Raw genomic sequence first — 26,469 nt, forward strand, 5'->3', positions numbered from 1 at the left:
CATAGATCAGCTAGCTAGTCAATATCTTTTCCCAAAGGTAGGGGAGTATAAAACTAGAGGGCACAGGTTTAAGGTGAGAGGGGAGAGATACAAAAGTGTCCAGAGGGGCAATTTTCTCACACAGAGGGTGGTGAGTGTCTGGAACGAGCTGTCAGGGGTAGTAGTCGAGGCGGGTACAATTTTATCTTTTAAAAAGGCATTTAGACAGCTACATTGGTACGATGGGTATCGCGGGATATGGGCCAAATGCGGGCAATTGGGCCAAACTTAGGGGTTTAAAAAAAAAAGGGCGGCATGGACAAGTTGGGCCGAAGGGCCTGTTTCCATGCTGTAACCATCTATGACTCCATAATTGGCATTTGCAAGGCTTGAGAGGTGGCAGTTGCTATCTCCTGTTTTTTCGCCTTGCACTCTGTTGTATACCTGTGATGACCCATCAATTTTCCGACAATATAATTGGTCTGATGTTGTCAACACCGTCAGGTTCAAATGTTATAGGTTCTTGGTATCTGAGTGTCTGCTTTAAATTGATTGGGCTAAATTAAAATAAAAAGAGGTTGTCTTGTGAGGACGGCTGCTTTGCTTTTCCACACAAATGTTTCAGCTTATACTGTGTATGCACTTGGCATTTTAAACCTCGAAGCACGGAAACAAAACAACACCTTTTAAAGGGACCACACAATGGCTGGAGGTTTACCGGCACGCCCACCTCGATTCCAGGGGCGGGCGAGGCTCGGAGAACGGCATTCTCCGTTGGCCTCAGGTGTGAGGGTTCGAGACTTGGGCATTCCCTCAGCAGTTTTACACTCTCAACATCTGAGCAAAATCAACTTCTCAACAGTGTCCAGCACTGAAACAGAACAATTCAACCGAACTCACCATTCTGGTGTTTATGTTCCACTCAATTCTCCTCCCAACCTACCCGATCTCACCATTCAGTTACATTATCCCCCTTCAATGAAACTCTACTATTAACATCAGCCACTCCCTGCAGTCACGATTATCCCCAAACTCTGGTCGCAGTGATTCTCCCCACACTCTGGTCGTAGTGATTCTCCCGACACTCTGGTCGTGGTGACTCTCCCCACACTCAGGTCGTAGTGATTCTGCCCACACTCTGGTCGTAGCAATTGTCCCCACACTCTGGTCGTAGCGATTCTCCCCACACTCTGGTCGTAGTGATTCTCCACACACTCTGGTCGTAGTGATTCTCCCCACACTCTGGTCGTAGGGATTTTCCCCACACTCTGGTCGTAGCAATTGTCCCCACACTCTGGTCGGAGTGATTCTCCCCACACTCTGGTCGTAGTGATTCTCCCCACACTCTGGTCGTAGCGATTCTCCCCACACTCTGGTCGCAGTGATTCTCCCCTAACACTGGTCGCAGTGATTCTCCCCAAACTCTGGTCGCAGTGATTCTGCCCACACTCTGGTCGCAGTGATTCTCCCCACACTCTGGTCGTACTGATTCTCCCCACACTCTGGTCGTAGTGATTCTCCCCACACTCTGGTCGTAGTGATTCTCCCCACACTCTGGTCGTAGCGATTCTCCCCACACTCTGGTCGCAGTGATTCTCCCCTAACTCTGGTCGCAGTGATTCTCCCCAAACTCTGGTCGCAGTGATTCTGCCCACACTCTGGTCGCAGTGATTCTCCCCACACTCTGGTCGTACTGATTCTCCCCACACTCTGGTCGCAGTGATTCACCCCACACTCTGGTCGCAGTGATTCTCCACACACTCTGGTCGCAATGATTCTCCCCACACTCTCGTCGAAGCAACTCTCCCCACACTCTGGTCGTACTGATTCTCCTGACACTCTTTTCGTAGCAATTCTGCCCACACTCTGGTCGCAGTGATTCTCTCCACACTCTGGTCGCAGTGATTCTCCCCACACTCTGGTCATAGCGATTCTCCCCACACTCTGGTCGTACTGATTCTTCCCACACTCTGGTCGCAGTGATTCTTCCCACACTCTGGTCGCAGTGATTCTCGTCACACTCTGGTCGCTGTGATTCTCCCCACACTCTGGTCGTAGTGATTCTCCCCACACTCTGGTCGTAGTGATTCTCCCCACACTCTGGTCGTAGTGATTCTCCCCACACTCTGGTCGTAGCGATTCTCCCCACACTCTGGTCGCAGTGATTCTCCCCAAACTCTGGTCGCAGTGATTCTCCCCACACTCTGGTCGCAGTGATTCTCCCCACACTCTGGTCGCAGTGATTCTCCCCACACTCTGGTCGTACTGATTCTCCCCACACTCTGGTCGTAGTGATTCTCCCCACACTCTGGTCGTAGTGATTCTCCCCACACTCTGGTCGCAGTGATTCACCCCACACTCTGGTCGCAGTGATTCTCCACACACTCTGGTCGCAATGATTCTCCCCACACTCTCGTCGAATCAACTCTCCCCACACTCTGGTCGTACTGATTCTCCTGACACTCTTTTCGTAGCAATTCTGCCCACACTCTGGTCGCAGTGATTCTCTCCACACTCTGGTCGCAGTGATTCTCCCCACACTCTGGTCACAGCGATTCTCCCCACACTCTGGTCGTACTGATTCTTCCCACACTCTGGTCGCAGTGATTCTTCCCACACTCTGGTCGCAGTGATTCTCGTCACACTCTGGTCGCTGTGATTCTCCCCACACTCTGGTCGTAGTGATTCTCCCCACACTCTGGTCGCAGTGATTCTCCCCACACTCTGGTCGTAGTGATTCTCCCCACACTCTGGTCGCAGTGATTCTCCCCACACTCTGGTCGCAGTGATTCTCCCCACACTCTGGTCATAGCGATTCTCCACACACTCTGGTCGCAGTGATTCTTCCCACACTCTGGTCGCAGTGATGCTCGCCACACTCTGGTCGCAGTGATTATCCCCACACTCTGGTCGTAGTGATTCGCCCCACACTCTGGTCGTAGTGATTCTCCCCACACTCTGGTCGTAGTGATTCTCCCCACACTCTGGTCGTAGTGATTCTCCCCACACTCTGGTCGCAGTGATTCTCACCACACTCTGGTCGCAGTGATTTTCCCCACACTCTGGTCGTAGTGGTTCTCCCCACACTATGGTCGTAGTGATTCTCCCCACACTCTGGTCGAAGTGATTCTCCCCACACTCTGGTCGTAGTGATTCTCCCCACACTCTGGTCGTAGTTATTCTCCCCACACTCTGGTCGTAGTGATTCTCCCCACACTCTGGTCCGAGCGATTCTCCCCACACTCTGGTCGCAGTCATTCTCCCCACACTCTGGTCGCAGTGATTCTCCCCACACTCTGGTCGCAGTCATTCTCCCCACACTCTTGTCGTAGCGATTCTCCCCACACTCTGGTCGTAGTGATTCTCCCCACACTCTGGTCGTACTGATTCTCGCCACACTCTGGTCGCTGTGATTCTCCCCACACTCTGGTACTCGTGATTCTCCCCACATTCTGGTCGCAGTGATTCTCCCCACACACTGGTCGCAGTGATTCTCCCCACACTCTGGTCGTAGTGATTCTCCCCACACTCTGGTCGTAGTGATTCTCCCCACACTCTGGTCGTAGTGATTCTCCCCACACTCTGGTCGTAGTGATTCTCCCCACACTCTGGTCGTAGTGATTCTCCCCACACTCTGGTCGCAGTGATTCTCCCCACACTCTGGTCGCAGTGATTCTCCCCACACTCTGGTCGTAGTGGTTCTCCCCACACTATGGTCGTAGTGATTCTCCCCACACTCTGGTCGTACTGATTCTCCCCACACTCTGGTCGTAGTGATTCTCCCCACACTCTGGTCCGAGCGATTCTCCCCACACTCTGGTCGCCGTCATTCTCCCCACACTCTGGTCGCAGTGATTCTCCCCACACTCTGGTCGCAATCATTCTCCCCACACTCTTGTCGTAGCGATTTTCCCCACACTCTGGTCGTAGTGATTCTCCCCACACTCTGGTCGTACTGATTCTCGCCACACTCTGGTCGCTGTGATTCTCCCCACACTCTGGTACTCGTGATTCTCCCCACACTCTGGTCGCAGTGATTCTCCCCACACACTGGTCGCAGTGATTCTCCCCACACTCTGGTCGCAGTGATTCTCCCCACACTCTGGTCGTAGTGATTCTCCCCACACTCTGGTCGAAGTGATTCTCCCCACACTCTGGTCGTAGTGATTCTCCCCACACTCTGGTCCGAGTGATTCTCCCCACACTCTGGTCGTAGTGATTCTCCCCACACTCTGGTCGTAGTGATTCTCCCCACACACTGGTCGCAGTGATTCTCCCCACACTCTGGTCGTAGTGATTCTCCCCACACTCTGGTCCGAGTGATTCTCCCCACACTCTGGTCGTAGTGATTCTCCCCACACTCTGGTCAGAGTGATTCTCCCGACACTCTGGTCGCAGTGATTCTCCCCACACTCTGGTCGCAGTGATTCTCCCCACACACTGGTCGCAGTGATTCTCTCCACACTCTGGTCGTAGTGATTCTCCCCACACTCTGGTCGCAGTGATTCTCCCCACACTCTGGTCGCAGTGATTCTCCCCACACTCTGGTCGAAGTGATTCTCCCCACACTCTGGTCGAAGTGATTCTCCCCACACTCTGGTCCGAGCGATTCTCCCCACACTCTGGTCGTACTGATTCTCCCGACACTCTGGTCGTAGCAATTCTGCCCACACACTGATCAAAGCAATTCTCCCCACACTCTGGTCGTAGCAATTCTCCCCACACTCTGGTCGTAGTGATTCTCCCCACACTCTGGTCGTAGTGATTCTCCCCACACTCTGGTCGCAGTGATTCTCCCCACACTTTGGTCGCAGTGATTCTCCCCACACTCTGGTCGCAGCGATTCTCCCCACACTCTGGTCGTAGTGATTCTCCCCACACTCTGGTCCGAGCGATTCTCCCCACACTCTGATCGTACTGATTCTCCTGACACTCTGGTCGTAGTGATTCTCCCCACACTCTGGTCGTAGTGATTCTCCCCACACTCTGGTCGTAGTGATTCTCCCCACACTCTGGTCGCAGTGAATCTCCCCACACTCTGGTCGCAGTGATTCTCCACACACTCTGGTCGTAGTGATTCTCCCCACACTCTGGTCGCAGTGAATCTCCCCACACTCTGGTCGCAGTGATTCTCCACACACTCTGGTCGTAGTGATTCTCCCCACACTCTGGTCGTAGTGATTCTCCCCACACTCTGGTCGTAGTGATTCTCCCCACACTCTGGTCCGAGCGATTCTCCCCACACTCTGGTCGCAGTGATTCTCCCCACACTCTGGTCGCAGTCATTCTACCCACACTCTTGTCGTAGTGATTCTCCCCACACTCTGGTCGTACTGATTCTCGCCACACTCTGGTCGCTGTGATTCTCCCCACACTCTGGTACTCGTGATTCTCCCCACACTCTGGTCGCAGTGATTCTCCCCACACTCTGGTCGTACTGATTCTCGCCACACTCTGGTCGCTGTGATTCTCCCCACACTCTGGTACTCGTGATTCTCCCCACACACTGGTCATAGCGATTCTCCCCACACTCTGGTCGTAGTGATTCTCCCCACACTCTGGTCCGAGTGATTCTCCCCACACTCTGGTCGTAGTGATTCTCCCCACACTCTGGTCAGAGTGATTCTCCCGACACTCTGGTCGCAGTGATTCTCCCCACACTCTGGTCGCAGTGATTCTCCCCACACACTGGTCGCAGTGATTCCCCCCACACTCTGGTCGTAGTGATTCTCCCCACACTCTGGTCGTAGTGATTCTCCCCACACTCTGGTCGTAGTGATTCTCCCCACACTCTGGTCGCAGTGATTCTCCCCACACTCTGGTCGCAGTGATTCTCCCCACACTCTGGTCGCAGCGATTCTCCCCACACTCTGGTCGTAGTGATTCTCCCCACACTCTGGTCCGAGCGATTCTCCCCACACTCTGGTCGTACTGATTCTCCTGACACTCTGGTCGTAGTGATTCTCCCCACACTCTGGTCGTAGTGATTCTCCCCACACTCTGGTCGCAGTGATTCACCCCACACTCTGGTCGCAGTGATTGTCCCCACACTCTGGTCGCAATGATTCTCCCCACAGTCTCTTCGAAGCAACTCTCCCCACACTCTGTTCGTACTGATTCTCCTGACACTCTTTTCGTAGCAATTCTGCCCACACTCTGGTCGCAGTGATTCTCCCCACACTCTGGTCGCAGTGATTCTCCCCACACTCTGGTCGTAGTGATTCTCCCCACACTCTGGTCGTAGTGATTCTCCCCACACTCTGGTCGTAGTGATTCTCCCCACACTCTGGTCGCAGTGAATCTCCCCACACTCTGGTCGCAGTGATTCTCCCCACACTCTGGTCGTAGTGATTCTCCCCACACTCTGGTCGCAGTGATTCTCCACACACTCTGGTCGTAGTGATTCTCCCCACACTCTGGTCAGAGTGATTCTCCCGACACTCTGGTCGCAGTGATTCTCCCCACACTCTGGTCGCAGTGATTCTCCCCACACACTGGTCGCAGTGATTCTCCCCACACTCTGGTCGTAGTGATTCTCCCCACACTCTGGTCGCAGTGATTCTCCCCACACTCTGGTCGTAGTGATTCTCCCCACACTCTGGTCCGAGTGATTCTCCCCACACTCTGGTCGTAGTGATTCTCCCCACACTCTGGTCAGAGTGATTCTCCCGACACTCTGGTCGCAGTGATTCTCCCCACACTCTGGTCGCAGTGATTCTCCCCACACACTGGTCGCAGTGATTCTCTCCACACTCTGGTCGTAGTGATTCTCCCCACACTCTGGTCGCAGTGATTCTCCCCACACTCTGGTCGCAGTGATTCTCCCCACACTCTGGTCGAAGTGATTCTCCCCACACTCTGGTCGAAGTGATTCTCCCCACACTCTGGTCCGAGCGATTCTCCCCACACTCTGGTCGTACTGATTCTCCCGACACTCTGGTCGTAGCAATTCTGCCCACACACTGATCAAAGCAATTCTCCCCACACTCTGGTCGTAGCAATTCTCCCCACACTCTGGTCGTAGTGATTCTCCCCACACTCTGGTCGTAGTGATTCTCCCCACACTCTGGTCGCAGTGATTCTCCCCACACTTTGGTCGCAGTGATTCTCCCCACACTCTGGTCGCAGCGATTCTCCCCACACTCTGGTCGTAGTGATTCTCCCCACACTCTGGTCCGAGCGATTCTCCCCACACTCTGATCGTACTGATTCTCCTGACACTCTGGTCGTAGTGATTCTCCCCACACTCTGGTCGTAGTGATTCTCCCCACACTCTGGTCGTAGTGATTCTCCCCACACTCTGGTCGCAGTGAATCTCCCCACACTCTGGTCGCAGTGATTCTCCACACACTCTGGTCGTAGTGATTCTCCCCACACTCTGGTCGCAGTGAATCTCCCCACACTCTGGTCGCAGTGATTCTCCACACACTCTGGTCGTAGTGATTCTCCCCACACTCTGGTCGTAGTGATTCTCCCCACACTCTGGTCGTAGTGATTCTCCCCACACTCTGGTCCGAGCGATTCTCCCCACACTCTGGTCGCAGTGATTCTCCCCACACTCTGGTCGCAGTCATTCTACCCACACTCTTGTCGTAGTGATTCTCCCCACACTCTGGTCGTACTGATTCTCGCCACACTCTGGTCGCTGTGATTCTCCCCACACTCTGGTACTCGTGATTCTCCCCACACTCTGGTCGCAGTGATTCTCCCCACACTCTGGTCGTACTGATTCTCGCCACACTCTGGTCGCTGTGATTCTCCCCACACTCTGGTACTCGTGATTCTCCCCACACACTGGTCATAGCGATTCTCCCCACACTCTGGTCGTAGTGATTCTCCCCACACTCTGGTCCGAGTGATTCTCCCCACACTCTGGTCGTAGTGATTCTCCCCACACTCTGGTCAGAGTGATTCTCCCGACACTCTGGTCGCAGTGATTCTCCCCACACTCTGGTCGCAGTGATTCTCCCCACACACTGGTCGCAGTGATTCCCCCCACACTCTGGTCGTAGTGATTCTCCCCACACTCTGGTCGTAGTGATTCTCCCCACACTCTGGTCGTAGTGATTCTCCCCACACTCTGGTCGCAGTGATTCTCCCCACACTCTGGTCGCAGTGATTCTCCCCACACTCTGGTCGCAGCGATTCTCCCCACACTCTGGTCGTAGTGATTCTCCCCACACTCTGGTCCGAGCGATTCTCCCCACACTCTGGTCGTACTGATTCTCCTGACACTCTGGTCGTAGCGATTCTCCCCACACTCTGGTCGTAGTGATTCTCCCCACACTCTGGTCGCAGTGATTCACCCCACACTCTGGTCGCAGTGATTGTCCCCACACTCTGGTCGTAGTGATTCTCCCCACACTCTGGTCGTAGTGATTCTCCCCACACTCTGGTCGTAGTGATTCTCCCCACACTCTGGTCGTAGCGATTCTCCCCACACTCTGGTCGCAGTGATTCTCCCCAAACTCTGGTCGCAGTGATTCTCCCCACACTCTGGTCGCAGTGATTCTCCCCACACTCTGGTCGCAGTGATTCTCCCCACACTCTGGTCGTACTGATTCTCCCCACACTCTGGTCGTAGTGATTCTCCCCACACTCTGGTCGTAGTGATTCTCCCCACACTCTGGTCGCAGTGATTCACCCCACACTCTGGTCGCAGTGATTCTCCACACACTCTGGTCGCAATGATTCTCCCCACACTCTCGTCGAATCAACTCTCCCCACACTCTGGTCGTACTGATTCTCCTGACACTCTTTTCGTAGCAATTCTGCCCACACTCTGGTCGCAGTGATTCTCTCCACACTCTGGTCGCAGTGATTCTCCCCACACTCTGGTCACAGCGATTCTCCCCACACTCTGGTCGTACTGATTCTTCCCACACTCTGGTCGCAGTGATTCTTCCCACACTCTGGTCGCAGTGATTCTCGTCACACTCTGGTCGCTGTGATTCTCCCCACACTCTGGTCGTAGTGATTCTCCCCACACTCTGGTCGCAGTGATTCTCCCCACACTCTGGTCGTAGTGATTCTCCCCACACTCTGGTCGCAGTGATTCTCCCCACACTCTGGTCGCAGTGATTCTCCCCACACTCTGGTCATAGCGATTCTCCACACACTCTGGTCGCAGTGATTCTTCCCACACTCTGGTCGCAGTGATGCTCGCCACACTCTGGTCGCAGTGATTATCCCCACACTCTGGTCGTAGTGATTCGCCCCACACTCTGGTCGTAGTGATTCTCCCCACACTCTGGTCGTAGTGATTCTCCCCACACTCTGGTCGTAGTGATTCTCCCCACACTCTGGTCGCAGTGATTCTCACCACACTCTGGTCGCAGTGATTTTCCCCACACTCTGGTCGTAGTGGTTCTCCCCACACTATGGTCGTAGTGATTCTCCCCACACTCTGGTCGAAGTGATTCTCCCCACACTCTGGTCGTAGTGATTCTCCCCACACTCTGGTCGTAGTTATTCTCCCCACACTCTGGTCGTAGTGATTCTCCCCACACTCTGGTCCGAGCGATTCTCCCCACACTCTGGTCGCAGTCATTCTCCCCACACTCTGGTCGCAGTGATTCTCCCCACACTCTGGTCGCAGTCATTCTCCCCACACTCTTGTCGTAGCGATTCTCCCCACACTCTGGTCGTAGTGATTCTCCCCACACTCTGGTCGTACTGATTCTCGCCACACTCTGGTCGCTGTGATTCTCCCCACACTCTGGTACTCGTGATTCTCCCCACATTCTGGTCGCAGTGATTCTCCCCACACACTGGTCGCAGTGATTCTCCCCACACTCTGGTCGTAGTGATTCTCCCCACACTCTGGTCGTAGTGATTCTCCCCACACTCTGGTCGTAGTGATTCTCCCCACACTCTGGTCGTAGTGATTCTCCCCACACTCTGGTCGTAGTGATTCTCCCCACACTCTGGTCGCAGTGATTCTCCCCACACTCTGGTCGCAGTGATTCTCCCCACACTCTGGTCGTAGTGGTTCTCCCCACACTATGGTCGTAGTGATTCTCCCCACACTCTGGTCGTACTGATTCTCCCCACACTCTGGTCGTAGTGATTCTCCCCACACTCTGGTCCGAGCGATTCTCCCCACACTCTGGTCGCAGTCATTCTCCCCACACTCTGGTCGCAGTGATTCTCCCCACACTCTGGTCGCAATCATTCTCCCCACACTCTTGTCGTAGCGATTTTCCCCACACTCTGGTCGTAGTGATTCTCCCCACACTCTGGTCGTACTGATTCTCGCCACACTCTGGTCGCTGTGATTCTCCCCACACTCTGGTACTCGTGATTCTCCCCACACTCTGGTCGCAGTGATTCTCCCCACACACTGGTCGCAGTGATTCTCCTCACACTCTGGTCGTAGTGATTCTCCCCACACTCTGGTCGTAGTGATTCTCCCCACACACTGGTCGCAGTGATTCTCCCCACACTCTGGTCGTAGTGATTCTCCCCACACTCTGGTCCGAGTGATTCTCCCCACACTCTGGTCGTAGTGATTCTCCCCACACTCTGGTCAGAGTGATTCTCCCGACACTCTGGTCGCAGTGATTCTCCCCACACTCTGGTCGCAGTGATTCTCCCCACACACTGGTCGCAGTGATTCTCTCCACACTCTGGTCGTAGTGATTCTCCCCACACTCTGGTCGCAGTGATTCTCCCCACACTCTGGTCGCAGTGATTCTCCCCACACTCTGGTCGAAGTGATTCTCCCCACACTCTGGTCGAAGTGATTCTCCCCACACTCTGGTCCGAGCGATTCTCCCCACACTCTGGTCGTACTGATTCTCCCGACACTCTGGTCGTAGCAATTCTGCCCACACACTGATCAAAGCAATTCTCCCCACACTCTGGTCGTAGCAATTCTCCCCACACTCTGGTCGTAGTGATTCTCCCCACACTCTGGTCGTAGTGATTCTCCCCACACTCTGGTCGCAGTGATTCTCCCCACACTTTGGTCGCAGTGATTCTCCCCACACTCTGGTCGCAGCGATTCTCCCCACACTCTGGTCGTAGTGATTCTCCCCACACTCTGGTCCGAGCGATTCTCCCCACACTCTGATCGTACTGATTCTCCTGACACTCTGGTCGTAGTGATTCTCCCCACACTCTGGTCGTAGTGATTCTCCCCACACTCTGGTCGTAGTGATTCTCCCCACACTCTGGTCGCAGTGAATCTCCCCACACTCTGGTCGCAGTGATTCTCCACACACTCTGGTCGTAGTGATTCTCCCCACACTCTGGTCGCAGTGAATCTCCCCACACTCTGGTCGCAGTGATTCTCCACACACTCTGGTCGTAGTGATTCTCCCCACACTCTGGTCGTAGTGATTCTCCCCACACTCTGGTCGTAGTGATTCTCCCCACACTCTGGTCCGAGCGATTCTCCCCACACTCTGGTCGCAGTGATTCTCCCCACACTCTGGTCGCAGTCATTCTACCCACACTCTTGTCGTAGTGATTCTCCCCACACTCTGGTCGTACTGATTCTCGCCACACTCTGGTCGCTGTGATTCTCCCCACACTCTGGTACTCGTGATTCTCCCCACACTCTGGTCGCAGTGATTCTCCCCACACTCTGGTCGTACTGATTCTCGCCACACTCTGGTCGCTGTGATTCTCCCCACACTCTGGTACTCGTGATTCTCCCCACACACTGGTCATAGCGATTCTCCCCACACTCTGGTCGTAGTGATTCTCCCCACACTCTGGTCCGAGTGATTCTCCCCACACTCTGGTCGTAGTGATTCTCCCCACACTCTGGTCAGAGTGATTCTCCCGACACTCTGGTCGCAGTGATTCTCCCCACACTCTGGTCGCAGTGATTCTCCCCACACACTGGTCGCAGTGATTCCCCCCACACTCTGGTCGTAGTGATTCTCCCCACACTCTGGTCGTAGTGATTCTCCCCACACTCTGGTCGTAGTGATTCTCCCCACACTCTGGTCGCAGTGATTCTCCCCACACTCTGGTCGCAGTGATTCTCCCCACACTCTGGTCGCAGCGATTCTCCCCACACTCTGGTCGTAGTGATTCTCCCCACACTCTGGTCCGAGCGATTCTCCCCACACTCTGGTCGTACTGATTCTCCTGACACTCTGGTCGTAGTGATTCTCCCCACACTCTGGTCGTAGTGATTCTCCCCACACTCTGGTCGCAGTGATTCACCCCACACTCTGGTCGCAGTGATTGTCCCCACACTCTGGTCGCAATGATTCTCCCCACAGTCTCTTCGAAGCAACTCTCCCCACACTCTGTTCGTACTGATTCTCCTGACACTCTTTTCGTAGCAATTCTGCCCACACTCTGGTCGCAGTGATTCTCCCCACACTCTGGTCGCAGTGATTCTCCCCACACTCTGGTCGTAGTGATTCTCCCCACACTCTGGTCGTAGTGATTCTCCCCACACTCTGGTCGTAGTGATTCTCCCCACACTCTGGTCGCAGTGAATCTCCCCACACTCTGGTCGCAGTGATTCTCCCCACACTCTGGTCGTAGTGATTCTCCCCACACTCTGGTCGTAGTGATTCTCCCCACACTCTGGTCGTAGTGATTCTCCCCACACTCTGGTCGCAGTGAATCTCCCCACACTCTGGTCGCAGTGATTCTCCACACACTCTGGTCGTAGTGATTCTCCCCACACTCTGGTCAGAGTGATTCTCCCGACACTCTGGTCGCAGTGATTCTCCCCACACTCTGGTCGCAGTGATTCTCCCCACACACTGGTCGCAGTGATTCTCTCCACACTCTGGTCGTAGTGATTCTCCCCACACTCTGGTCGCAGTGATTCTCCCCACACTCTGGTCGTAGTGATTCTCCCCACACTCTGGTCGAAGTGATTCTCCCCACACTCTGGTCGTAGTGATTCTCCCCACACTCTGGTCCGAGTGATTCTCCCCACACTCTGGTCGTAGTGATTCTCCCCACACTCTGGTCGCAGTGATTCTCCCCACACTCTGGTCGTAGTGATTCTCCCCACACTCTGGTCCGAGTGATTCTCCCCACACTCTGGTCGTAGTGATTCTCCCCACACTCTGGTCAGAGTGATTCTCCCGACACTCTGGTCGCAGTGATTCTCCCCACACTCTGGTCGCAGTGATTCTCCCCACACACTGGTCGCAGTGATTCTCTCCACACTCTGGTCGTAGTGATTCTCCCCACACTCTGGTCGCAGTGATTCTCCCCACACTCTGGTCGCAGTGATTCTCCCCACACTCTGGTCGAAGTGATTCTCCCCACACTCTGGTCGAAGTGATTCTCCCCACACTCTGGTCCGAGCGATTCTCCCCACACTCTGGTCGTACTGATTCTCCCGACACTCTGGTCGTAGCAATTCTGCCCACACACTGATCAAAGCAATTCTCCCCACACTCTGGTCGTAGCAATTCTCCCCACACTCTGGTCGTAGTGATTCTCCCCACACTCTGGTCGTAGTGATTCTCCCCACACTCTGGTCGCAGTGATTCTCCCCACACTTTGGTCGCAGTGATTCTCCCCACACTCTGGTCGCAGCGATTCTCCCCACACTCTGGTCGTAGTGATTCTCCCCACACTCTGGTCCGAGCGATTCTCCCCACACTCTGATCGTACTGATTCTCCTGACACTCTGGTCGTAGTGATTCTCCCCACACTCTGGTCGTAGTGATTCTCCCCACACTCTGGTCGTAGTGATTCTCCCCACACTCTGGTCGCAGTGAATCTCCCCACACTCTGGTCGCAGTGATTCTCCACACACTCTGGTCGTAGTGATTCTCCCCACACTCTGGTCGCAGTGAATCTCCCCACACTCTGGTCGCAGTGATTCTCCACACACTCTGGTCGTAGTGATTCTCCCCACACTCTGGTCGTAGTGATTCTCCCCACACTCTGGTCGTAGTGATTCTCCCCACACTCTGGTCCGAGCGATTCTCCCCACACTCTGGTCGCAGTGATTCTCCCCACACTCTGGTCGCAGTCATTCTACCCACACTCTTGTCGTAGTGATTCTCCCCACACTCTGGTCGTACTGATTCTCGCCACACTCTGGTCGCTGTGATTCTCCCCACACTCTGGTACTCGTGATTCTCCCCACACTCTGGTCGCAGTGATTCTCCCCACACTCTGGTCGTACTGATTCTCGCCACACTCTGGTCGCTGTGATTCTCCCCACACTCTGGTACTCGTGATTCTCCCCACACACTGGTCATAGCGATTCTCCCCACACTCTGGTCGTAGTGATTCTCCCCACACTCTGGTCCGAGTGATTCTCCCCACACTCTGGTCGTAGTGATTCTCCCCACACTCTGGTCAGAGTGATTCTCCCGACACTCTGGTCGCAGTGATTCTCCCCACACTCTGGTCGCAGTGATTCTCCCCACACACTGGTCGCAGTGATTCCCCCCACACTCTGGTCGTAGTGATTCTCCCCACACTCTGGTCGTAGTGATTCTCCCCACACTCTGGTCGTAGTGATTCTCCCCACACTCTGGTCGCAGTGATTCTCCCCACACTCTGGTCGCAGTGATTCTCCCCACACTCTGGTCGCAGCGATTCTCCCCACACTCTGGTCGTAGTGATTCTCCCCACACTCTGGTCCGAGCGATTCTCCCCACACTCTGGTCGTACTGATTCTCCTGACACTCTGGTCGTAGTGATTCTCCCCACACTCTGGTCGTAGTGATTCTCCCCACACTCTGGTCGCAGTGATTCACCCCACACTCTGGTCGCAGTGATTGTCCCCACACTCTGGTCGCAATGATTCTCCCCACAGTCTCTTCGAAGCAACTCTCCCCACACTCTGTTCGTACTGATTCTCCTGACACTCTTTTCGTAGCAATTCTGCCCACACTCTGGTCGCAGTGATTCTCCCCACACTCTGGTCGCAGTGATTCTCCCCACACTCTGGTCGTAGTGATTCTCCCCACACTCTGGTCGTAGTGATTCTCCCCACACTCTGGTCGTAGTGATTCTCCCCACACTCTGGTCGCAGTGAATCTCCCCACACTCTGGTCGCAGTGATTCTCCCCACACTCTGGTCGTAGTGATTCTCCCCACACTCTGGTCGTAGTGATTCTCCCCACACTCTGGTCGTAGTGATTCTCCCCACACTCTGGTCGCAGTGAATCTCCCCACACTCTGGTCGCAGTGATTCTCCACACACTCTGGTCGTAGTGATTCTCCCCACACTCTGGTCATAGTGATTCTCCCCACACTCTGGTCGTAGTGATTCTCCCCACACTCTGGTCCGAGCGATTCTCCCCACACTCTGGTCGCAGTGATTCTCCCCACACTCTGGTCGCAGTCATTCTACCCACACTCTTGTCGTAGTGATTCTCCCCACACTCTGGTCGTACTGATTCTCGCCACACTCTGGTCGCTGTGATTCTCCCCACACTCTGGTACTCGTGATTCTCCCCACACTCTGGTCGCAGTGATTCTTCCCACACTCTGGTCGCAGTGATGCTCGCCACACTCTGGTCGCAGTGATTCTCCCCACACTCTGGTCGTAGTGATTCTCCCCACACTCTGGTCGTAGTGATTCTCCCCACACTCTGGTCGTAGTGATTCTCCCCACACTCTGGTCGTAGTGATTCTCCCCACACTCTGGTCGCAGTGATTCTCCCCACACTCTGGTCGCAGTGATTCTCCCCACACTCTGGTCGTAGTGGTTCTCCCCACACTATGGTCGTAGTGATTCTCCCCACACTCTGGTCGTAGTGATTCTCCCCACACTCTGGTCGTAGTGATTCTCCCCACACTCTGGTCGTAGTGATTCTCCCCACACTCTGGTCGTAGTGATTCTCCCCACACTCTGGTCCGAGCGATTCTCCCCACACTCTGGTCGCAGTCATTCTCCCCACACTCTGGTCGCAGTGATTCTCCCCACACTCTGGTCGCAGTCATTCTCCCCACACTCTTGTCGTAGCGATTCTCCCCACACTCTGGTCGTAGTGATTCTCCCCACACTCTGGTCGTACTGATTCTCGCCACACTCTGGTCGCTGTGATTCTCCCCACACTCTGGTACTCGTGATTCTCCCCACACTCTGGTCGCAGTGATTCTCCCCACACACTGGTCGCAGTGATTCTCCCCACACTCTGGTCGTAGTGATTCTCCCCACACTCTGGTCGTAGTGATTCTCCCCACACTCTGGTCGGAGTGATTCTCCCCACACTCTGGTCGTAGTGATTCTCCCCACACTCTGGTCGTAGTGATTCTCCCCACACTCTGGTCGCAGTGATTCTCCCCACACTCTGGTCGCAGTGATTCTCCCCACACTCTGGTCGTAGTGGTTCTCCCCACACTTTGGTCGTAGTGATTCTCCCCACACTCTGGTCGTAGTGATTCTCCCCACACTCTGGTCGTAGTGATTCTCCCCACACTCTGGTCGTAGTGATTCTCCCCACACTCTGGTCCGAGCGATTCTCCCCACACTCTGGTCGCAGTCATTCTCCCCACACTCTGGTCGCAGTGATTCTCCCCACACTCTGGTCGCAGTCATTCTCCCCACACTCTTGTCGTAGCGATTCTCCCCACACTCTGGTCGTAGTGATTCTCCCCACACTCTGGTCGTTCTGATTCTCGCCACACTCTGGTCGCTGTGATTCTCCCCACACTCTGGTACTCGTGATTCTCCCCACACTCTGGTCGCAGTGATTCTCCCCACACACTGGTCGCAGTGATTCTCCCCACACTCTGGTCGTAGTGATTCTCCCCACACTCTGGTCGTAGCGATTCTCCCCACACTCTGGTCCGAGTGATTCTCCCCACACTCTGGTCGTAGTGATTCTCCCCACACTCTGGTCAGAGTGATTCTCCCGACACTCTGGTCGCAGTGATTCTCCCGACACTCTGGTCGCAGTGATTCTCCCCACACACTGGTCGCAGTGATTCTCTCCACACTCTGGTCGTAGTGATTCTCCCCACACTCTGGTCGCAGTGATTCTCCCCACACTCTGGTCGCAGTGATTCTCCCCACACTCTGGTCGAAGTGATTCTCCCCACACTCTGGTCGAAGTGATTCTCCCCACACTCTGGTCCGAGCGATTCTCCCCACACTCACTCTGGTCGTAGTGATTCTCCCCACACTCTGGTCGCAGTGATTCTCCCCACACTCTGGTCGCAGTGATTCTCCCCACACTCTGGTCGCAGTGATTCTCCCCACACTCTGGTCGCAGCGATTCTCCCCACACTCTGGTCGTAGTGATTCTCCCCACACTCTGGTCCGAGCGATTCTCCCCACACTCTGGTCGTACTGATTCTCCTGACACTCTGGTCGTAGTGATTCTCCCCACACTCTGGTCGTAGTGATTCTCCCCACACTCTGGTCGCAGTGATTCACCCCACACTCTGGTCGCAGTGATTCTCCCCACACTCTGGTCGCAATGATTCTCCCCACAGTCTCTTCGAAGCAACTCTCCCCACACTCTGGTCGCAGTGATTCTCCCCACACTCTGGTCGTAGTGATTCTCCCCACACTCTGGTCGTAGTGATTCTCCCCACACTCTGGTCGTAGTGATTCTCCCCACACTCTGGTCGCAGTGAATCTCCCCACACTCTGGTCGCAGTGATTCTCCACACACTCTGGTCGTAGTGATTCTCCCCACACTCTGGTCGTAGTGATTCTCCCCACACTCTGGTCGTAGTGATTCTCCCCACACTCTGGTCCGAGCGATTCTCCCCACACTCTGGTCGCAGTGATTCTCCCCACACTCTGGTCGCAGTCACTCTACCCGCACTCTTGTCGTAGGGATTCTTCCCACACTCTGGTCGTACTGATTCTCGCCACACTCTGGTCGCTGTGATTCTCCCCACACTCTGGTACTCGTGATTCTCCCCACACACTGGTCGCAGTGATTCTCCCCACACACTGGTCATAGCGATTCTCCCCACACTCTGGTCGTAGTGATTCTCCCCACACTCTGGTCCGAGTGATTCCCCCCACACTCTGGTCGTAGTGATTCTCCCCACACTCTGGTCAGAGTGATTCTCCCGACACTCTGGTCGCAGTGACTCTCCCCACACTCTGGTCGCAGTGATTCTCCCCACACTCTGGTCGCAGTGATTCTCCCCACACACTGGTCGCAGTGATTCTCCCCACACTCTGGTCGTAGTGATTCTCCCCACACTCTGGTCGTTGTGATTCTCCCCACACTCTGGTCGTAGTGATTCTCCCCACACTCTGGTCGCAGTGATTCTCCCCACACTCTGGTCGCAGTGATTCTCCCCACACTCTGGTCGCAGCGATTCTCCCCACACTCTGGTCGTAGTGATTCTCCCCACACTCTGGTCCGAGCGATTCTCCCCACACTCTGGTCGTACTGATTCTCCTGACACTCTGGTCGTAGTGTTTCTCCCCACACTCTGGTCGTAGTGATTCTCCCCACACTCTGGTCGCAGTGATTCACCCCACACTCTGGTCGCAGTGATTCTCCCCACACTCTGGTCGCAATGATTCTCCCCACAGTCTCTTCGAAGCAACTCTCCCCACACTCTGGTCGTACTGATTCTCCTGACACTCTTTTCGTAGCAATTCTGCCCACACTCTGGTCGCAGTGATTCTCCCCACACTCTGGTCGCAGTGATTCTCCCCACACTCTGGTCGTAGTGATTCTCCCCACACTCTGGTCGTAGTGATTCTCCCCACACTCTGGTCGTAGTGATTCTCCCCACACTCTGGTCGCAGTGAATCTCCCCACACTCTGGTCGCAGTGATTCTCCACACACTCTGGTCGTAGTGATTCTCCCCACACTCTGGTCGTAGTGATTCTCCCCACACTCTGGTCGTAGTGATTCTCCCCACACTCTGGTCCGAGCGATTCTCCCCACACTCTGGTCGCAGTGATTCTCCCCACACTCTGGTCGTACTGATTCTCGCCACACTCTGGTCGCTGTGATTCTCCCCACACTCTGGTACTCGTGATTCTCCCCACACTCTGGTCGCAGTGATTCTCCCCACACACTGGTCATAGCGATTCTCCCCACACTCTGGTCGTACTGATTCTCGCCACACTCTGGTCGCTGTGATTCTCCCCACACTCTGGTACTCGTGATTCTCCCCACACTCTGGTCCGAGTGATTCTCCCCACACTCTGGTCGTAGTGATTCTCCCCACACTCTGGTCAGAGTGATTCTCCCGACACTCTGGTCGCAGTGACTCTCCCCACACTCTGGTCGCAGTGATTCTCCCCACACTCTGGTCCGAGCGATTCTCCCCACACTCTAGTCGTAGCGATTCTCCCCACACTCTGGTCGTACTGATTCTCCCGACACTCTTGTCGTAGAAAAGCTGCTCACACTCTGGTCGTAGCGATTCTCCCCACACTCTGGTCGTAGTGATTCTCCCCACACTCTGGTCGCAGTGATTCTCCCCACACTCTGGTCGTAGTGAATCTTTCGACACTCTGGTCATAGCTATTCTCCCCACAATCTGGTACTCATAATTCTGCCCACACTCTGGTACCTGCGCTTCTCCCCACAGTCTGGTCGCAGTGATTCTCCCCAAACTCTGGTCGCAGTGATTCTCCCCACACTCTGGTCGCAGTGATTCTCCCCACACTCTGGTCGAAGTGATTCTCCCCACACTCTGGTCGAAGTGATTCTCCCCACACTCTGGTCCAAGCGATTCTCCCCACACTTTGGTCGTACTGATTCTCCCGACACTCTGGTCGTAGCAATTCTGCCCACACACTGATCAAAGCAATTCTCCCCACACTCTGGTCGTAGCAATTCTCCCCACACTCTGGTCGTAGTGATTCTCCCCACACTCTGGTCGTAGTGATTCTCCCCACACTCTGGTCGCAGTGATTCTCCCCACACTCTGGTCGCAGTGATTCTCCCCACACTCTGGTCGCAGTGATTCTCCCCACACTCTGGTCGTACTGATTCTCCCCACACTCTGGTCGTACTGATTCTCCCCACACTCTGGTCGTAGTGATTCTCCCCACACTCTGGTCGTAGTGATTCACCCCACACTCTGGTCGCAGTGATTCACCCCACACTCTGGTCGCAGTGATTCTCCCCACACTCTGGTCGCAATGATTCTCCCCACAGTCTCGTCGAAGCAACTCTCCCCACACTCTGGTCGTACTGATTCTCCTGACACTCTTTTCGTAGCAATTCTGCCCACACTCTGGTCGCAGTCATTCTCCCCACACTCTGGTCGCAGTGATTCTCCCCACACTCTGGTCGTAGTGATTCTCCCCACACTCTGGTCGTAGTGATTCTCCCCACACTCTGGTCGTAGTGATTCTCCCCACACTCTGGTCGCAGTGAATCTCCCCACACTCTGGTCGCAGTGATTCTCCACACACTCTGGTCGTAGTGATTCTCCCCACACTCTGGTCGTTGTGATTCTCCCCACACTCTGGTCGTAGTGATTCTCCCCACACTCTGGTCGTAGTGATTCTCCCCACACTCTGGTCGTAGTGATTCTCCCCACACTCTGGTCGCAGTGATTCTCCCCACACTCTGGTCGTAGTGATTCTCCCCACACTCTGGTCGCAGTGATTCTCCCCACACTCTGGTCGCAGTGATTTTCCCCACACTCTGGTCGCAGTCATTCTCCCCACACTCTGGTCGTACTGATTCTCGCCACACTCTGGTCGCTGTGATTCTCCCCACACTCTGGTACTCGTGATTCTCCCCACACTCTGGTCGCAGTGATTCTCCCCACACACTGGTCGCAGTGATTCTCCCCACACTCTGGTCGTAGTAATTCTCCCCACACTCTGGTCCGAGTGATTCTCCCCACACTCTGGTCGTAGTGATTCTCCCCACACTCTGGTCAGAGTGATTCTCCCCACACTCTGGTCGCAGTGATTCTCCCCACACACTGGTCGCTGTGATTCTCCTCACACTCTGGTCGGAGCGATTCTCCCCACACTCTGGTCGTAGTGATTCTCCCCACACTCTGGTCGTAGTGATTCTCCCCACACTCTGGTCGTAGTGATTCTCCCCACACTCTGGTCGGAGTGATTCTCCCCACACTCTGGTGGTAGTGATTCTTTCGACACTCTGGTCATAGATATTCTCCCCACACTCTGGTACTCATAATTCTGCCCACAATCTGGTAGTCGGGATTCTCCCCACACTCTGGTCATCGCGATTCTCCCCACACTCAGGTCGTACTGATTCTCCCGACACTCTGGTCGTAGCAATTCTTCCCACACACTGATCAAAGCAATTCTCCCCACACTCTGGTCGTAGCAATTCTCCCCACACTCTGGTCGTAGTGATTCTCCCCACACTCTGGTCGTAGTGATTCTCCCCACACTCTGGTCGCAGTGATTCTCCCCACACTCTGGTCGCAGTGATTCTCCCCACACTCTGGTCGCAGCGATTCTCCCCACACTCTGGTCGCAGCGATTCTCCCCACACTCTGGTCGTAGTGATTCTCCCCACACTCTGGTCGCGGTGATTCTCCCCACACTCTGGTCCGAGCGATTCTCCCCACACTCTGGTCGTACTGATTCTCCCCACACTCTGGTCGTACTGATTCTCCCCACACTCTGGTCGTAGTGATTCTCCCCACACTCTGGTCGTAGTGATTCTCCCCACACTCTGGTCGCAGTGATTCACCCCACACTCTGGTCGCAGTGATTCTCCCCACACTCTCGTCGAAGCAACTCTCCCCACACTCTGGTCATACTGATTCTCCTGACACTCTTTTCGTAGCAATTCTGCCCACACTCTGGTCGCAGTGATTCTCCCCACACTCTGGTCGTACTGATTCTCCCCACACTCTGGTCCGAGTGATTCTCCCCACACTCTGGTCGCAGTGATTCTCCCCACACACTGGTCGCTGTGATTCTCCCCACACTCTGGTCGTAGCGATTCTCCCCACACTCTGGTCGTAGTGATTCTCCCCACACTCTGGTTGTAGTGATTCTCCCCACACTCTGGTCGGAGTGATTCTCCCCACACTCTGGTGGTAGTGATTCTTTCGACACTCTGGTCATAGATATTCTCCCCACACTCTGGTACTCATAATTCTGCCCACAATCTGGTAGTCGGGATTCTCCCCACACTCTGGTCATAGCGATTCTCCCCACACTCTGGTCCGAGCGATTCTCCCCACACTCTCGTCGTAGCGATTCTCCCCACACTCTGGTCGTACTGAATCTCCCGACACTCTTGTCGTAGAAACTCTGCCCACACTCTGGTCGTAGCGATTCTCCCCACACTCTGGTCGTAGTGATTCTCCCCACACTCTGGTCGTAGTGATTCTCCCCACACTTTGGTCGCAGTGATTCTCCCCACACTCTGGTCGTAGTGAATCTTTCGACACTCTGGTCGTAGCGATTCTCCCCACACTCTGGTACCTGCGCTTCTCCCCACACTCTGGTCGTAGTGAATCTTTCGACACTCTGGTCGCGGTGATTCTCCCCAAACTCTGGTCGTAGTGATTCTCCCCACACTCTGGTCGCTGTCATTCTCCCCACACTCTGGTCGTAGTGATTCTCCCCAACTCTGGTACTCGTGATTCTCCCCACACTCTGGTCGCAGTGATTCTCCCCACACTCTGGTCGAAGTGATTCTCCCCACACTCTGGTCGAAGTGATTCTCCCCACACTCTGGTCCGAGCGATTCTCCCCACACTCTGGTCGTACTGATTCTCCCCACACTCTGGTCGTAGTGATTCTCCCCACACTCTGGTCGCAGCGATTCTCCCCACACTCTGGTCGCAGTGATTCTCCCCACACTCTGGTCGCGGTGATTCTCCCCACACTCTGGTCCGAGCGATTCTCCCCACACTCTGGTCGTACTGATTCTCCCCACACTCTGGTCGTAGTGATTCTCCCCACACTCTGGTCGCAGTGATTCACCCCAAACTCTGGTCGCAGTGATTCTCCCCACACTCTGGTCGCAATGATTCTCCCCACACTCTCGTCGAAGCAACTCTCCCCACACTCTGGTCGTACTGATTCTCCTGACACTCTTTTCGTAGCAATTCTGCCCACACTCTGGTCGCAGTGATTCTCCCCATACTCTGGTCGCAGTGATTCTCCTCACACTCTGGTCATAGCGATTCTCCCCACACTCTGGTCGTACTGATTCTTCCCACATTCTGGTCGCAGTGATTCTCCCCACACTCTGGTCGCAGCGATTCTCCCCACACTCTGGTAGTCGGGATTCTCCCCACACTCTGGTCGTAGTGATTCTCCCCACACTCTGGTCGTAGTGATTCTCCCCAACTCTGGTACTCGTGATTCTCCCCACACTCTGGTCGCAGTGATTCTCCCCACACTCTGGTCGAAGTGATTCTCCCCACACTCTGGTCGAAGTGATGCTCCCCACATCTGGTCCGACCGATTCTCCCCACACTCTGGTCGTGCTGATTCTCCCGACACTCTGGTCGTAGCAATTCTGCCCACACACTGATCAAATCAATTCTCCCCACACTCTGGTCGTAGCAATTCTCCCCACACTCTGGTCGTAGTGATTCTCCCCACACTCTGGTCGTAGTGATTCTCCCCACACTCCGGTCGCAGTGATTCTCCCCACTCTCTGGTCGCAGTGATTCTCCCCACACTCTGGTCACAGCGATTCACCCCACACTCTGGTCGTAGTGATTCTCCCCACACTCTGGTCGCGGTGATTCTCCCCACACTCTGGTCCGAGCGATTCTCCCCACACTCTGGTCGTACTGATTCTCCCCACACTCTGGTCGTAGTGATTCTCCCCACACTCTGGTCGTAGTGATTCTCCCCACACTCTGGTCACAGTGATTCACCCCACACTCTGGTCGCAGTGATTCTCCCCACACTCTGGTCGCAATGATTCTCCCCACACTCTCGTCGAAGCAACTCTCCCCACACTCTGGTCGTACTGATTCTCCTGACACTCTTTTCGTAGCAATTCTGCCCACACTCTGGTCGCAGTGATTCTCCCCACATTCTGGTCGCAGTGATTCTCCCCACACTCTGGTCATAGCGATTCTCCCCACACTCTGGTCGTACTGATTCTTCCCACACTCTGGTCGCAGTGATTCTTGCCACACTCTGGTCGCTGTGATTCTCCCCACACTCTGGTACTCGTGATTCTCCCCACACTCTGGTCGCAGTGATTCTCCCCACACTCTGGTCGCAGTGATTCTCCCCACACTCTCGTCGAAGCACCTCTCCCCACACTCTGGTCGTACTGATTCTCCCCACACTCTGGTCGTAGTGATTCTCCCCACACTCTGGTCCGAGTGATTCTCCCCACACTCTGGTCGCAGTGATTCTCCCCACACTCTGGTCAGAGTGATTCCCCCACACTCTGGTCGCAGTGATTCTCCCCACACACTGGTCGCTGTGATTCTCCCCACACTCTGGTCGTAGCGATTCTCCACACACTCTGGTCGTAGTGTTTCTCCCCACACTCAGGTCGTAGTGATTCTCCCCACACTCTGGTCGTAGTGATTCTCCCCACACTCTGGTCGGAGTGATTCTCCCCACACTCTGGTGGTAGTGATTCTTTCGACACTCTGGTCATAGATATTCTCCCCACACTCTGGTACTCATAATTCTGCCCACAATCTGGTAGTCGGGATTCTCCCCACACTCTGGTCGTAGCGATTCTCCCCACACTCTGGTCGTAGTGATTCTCCCCACACTCTGGTCGTCGTGATTCTCCCCACACTCTGGTTGCAGTGATTCTCCCCACACTCTGGTCGTAGTGAATCTTTCGACACTCTGGTCGTAGCGATTCTCCCCACATTCTGGTACCTGCGCTTCTCCCCACACTCTGGTCGCAGTGATTCTCCCCAAACTCTGGTCGTAGTGATTCTCCCCACACACTGGTCGCTGTCATTCTCCCCACACTCTGGTCGTAGTGATTCTCCCCAACTCTGGTACTCGTGATTCTCCCCACACTCTGGTCGCAGTGATTCTCCCCACACTCTGGTCGAAGTGATTCTCCCCACACTCTGGTCGAAGTGATTCTCCCCACACTCTGGTCCGAGCGATTCTCCCCACACTCTGGTCGTACTGATTCTCCCGACACTCTGGTCATAGCAATTCTGCCCACACACTGATCAAAGCAATTCTCCCCACACTCTGGTCGTAGCAATTCTCCCCACACTCTGGTCGTAGTGATTCTCCCCACACTGTGGTCGTAGTGATTCTCCCCACACTCTGGTCGCAGTGATTCTCCCCACACTCTGGTCGCAGTGATTCTCCCCACACTCTGGTCGCAGCGATTCTCCCCACACTCTGGTCGTAGTGATTCTCCCCACACTCTGGTTGCAGTGATTCTCCCCACACTCTGGTCGTAGTGAATCTTTCGACACTCTGGTCGTAGCGATTCTCCCCACATTCTGGTACCTGCGCTTCTCCCCACACTCTGGTCGCAGTGATTCTCCCCACACTCTGGTCGTAGTGAATCTTTCGACACTCTGGTCGTAGCGATTCTCCCCACACTCTGGTACCTGCGCTTCTCCCCACACTCTGGTCGTAGTGAATCTTTCGACACTCTGGTCGCGGTGATTCTCCCCAAACTCTGGTCGTAGTGATTCTCCCCACACTCTGGTCGCTGTCATTCTCCCCACACTCTGGTCGTAGTGATTCTCCCCAACTCTGGTACTCGTGATTCTCCCCACACTCTGGTCGCAGTGATTCTCCCCACACTCTGGTCGAAGTGATTCTCCCCACACTCTGGTCGAAGTGATTCTCCCCACACTCTGGTCCGAGCGATTCTCCCCACACTCTGGTCGTACTGATTCTCCCCACACTCTGGTCGTAGTGATTCTCCCCACACTCTGGTCGCAGCGATTCTCCCCACACTCTGGTCGCAGTGATTCTCCCCACACTCTGGTCGCGGTGATTCTCCCCACACTCTGGTCCGAGCGATTCTCCCCACACTCTGGTCGTACTGATTCTCCCCACACTCTGGTCGTAGTGATTCTCCCCACACTCTGGTCGCAGTGATTCACCCCAAACTCTGGTCGCAGTGATTCTCCCCACACTCTGGTCGCAATGATTCTCCCCACACTCTCGTCGAAGCAACTCTCCCCACACTCTGGTCGTACTGATTCTCCTGACACTCTTTTCGTAGCAATTCTGCCCACACTCTGGTCGCAGTGATTCTCCCCATACTCTGGTCGCAGTGATTCTCCTCACACTCTGGTCATAGCGATTCTCCCCACACTCTGGTCGTACTGATTCTTCCCACATTCTGGTCGCAGTGATTCTCCCCACACTCTGGTCGCAGCGATTCTCCCCACACTCTGGTAGTCGGGATTCTCCCCACACTCTGGTCGTAGTGATTCTCCCCACACTCTGGTCGTAGTGATTCTCCCCAACTCTGGTACTCGTGATTCTCCCCACACTCTGGTCGCAGTGATTCTCCCCACACTCTGGTCGAAGTGATTCTCCCCACACTCTGGTCGAAGTGATGCTCCCCACATCTGGTCCGACCGATTCTCCCCACACTCTGGTCGTGCTGATTCTCCCGACACTCTGGTCGTAGCAATTCTGCCCACACACTGATCAAATCAATTCTCCCCACACTCTGGTC

The 26,469-nt window shown here is 54.7% G+C and overlaps 1 protein-coding gene across 1 annotated transcript in view; it reads left to right on the forward strand.

The window, feature by feature from the left end:
* Positions 1 to 26,469, forward strand: part of LOC144481846 (sodium channel protein type 8 subunit alpha-like) — a 639,525-nt gene that overhangs the window by 178,147 nt on the left and 434,909 nt on the right. The gene's annotated exons all lie outside the window — the stretch shown is intronic.

Source organism: Mustelus asterias, chromosome X, assembly GCF_964213995.1.
Source record: "Mustelus asterias chromosome X, sMusAst1.hap1.1, whole genome shotgun sequence".
Taxonomy (NCBI): Eukaryota; Metazoa; Chordata; class Chondrichthyes; order Carcharhiniformes; family Triakidae; genus Mustelus; species Mustelus asterias.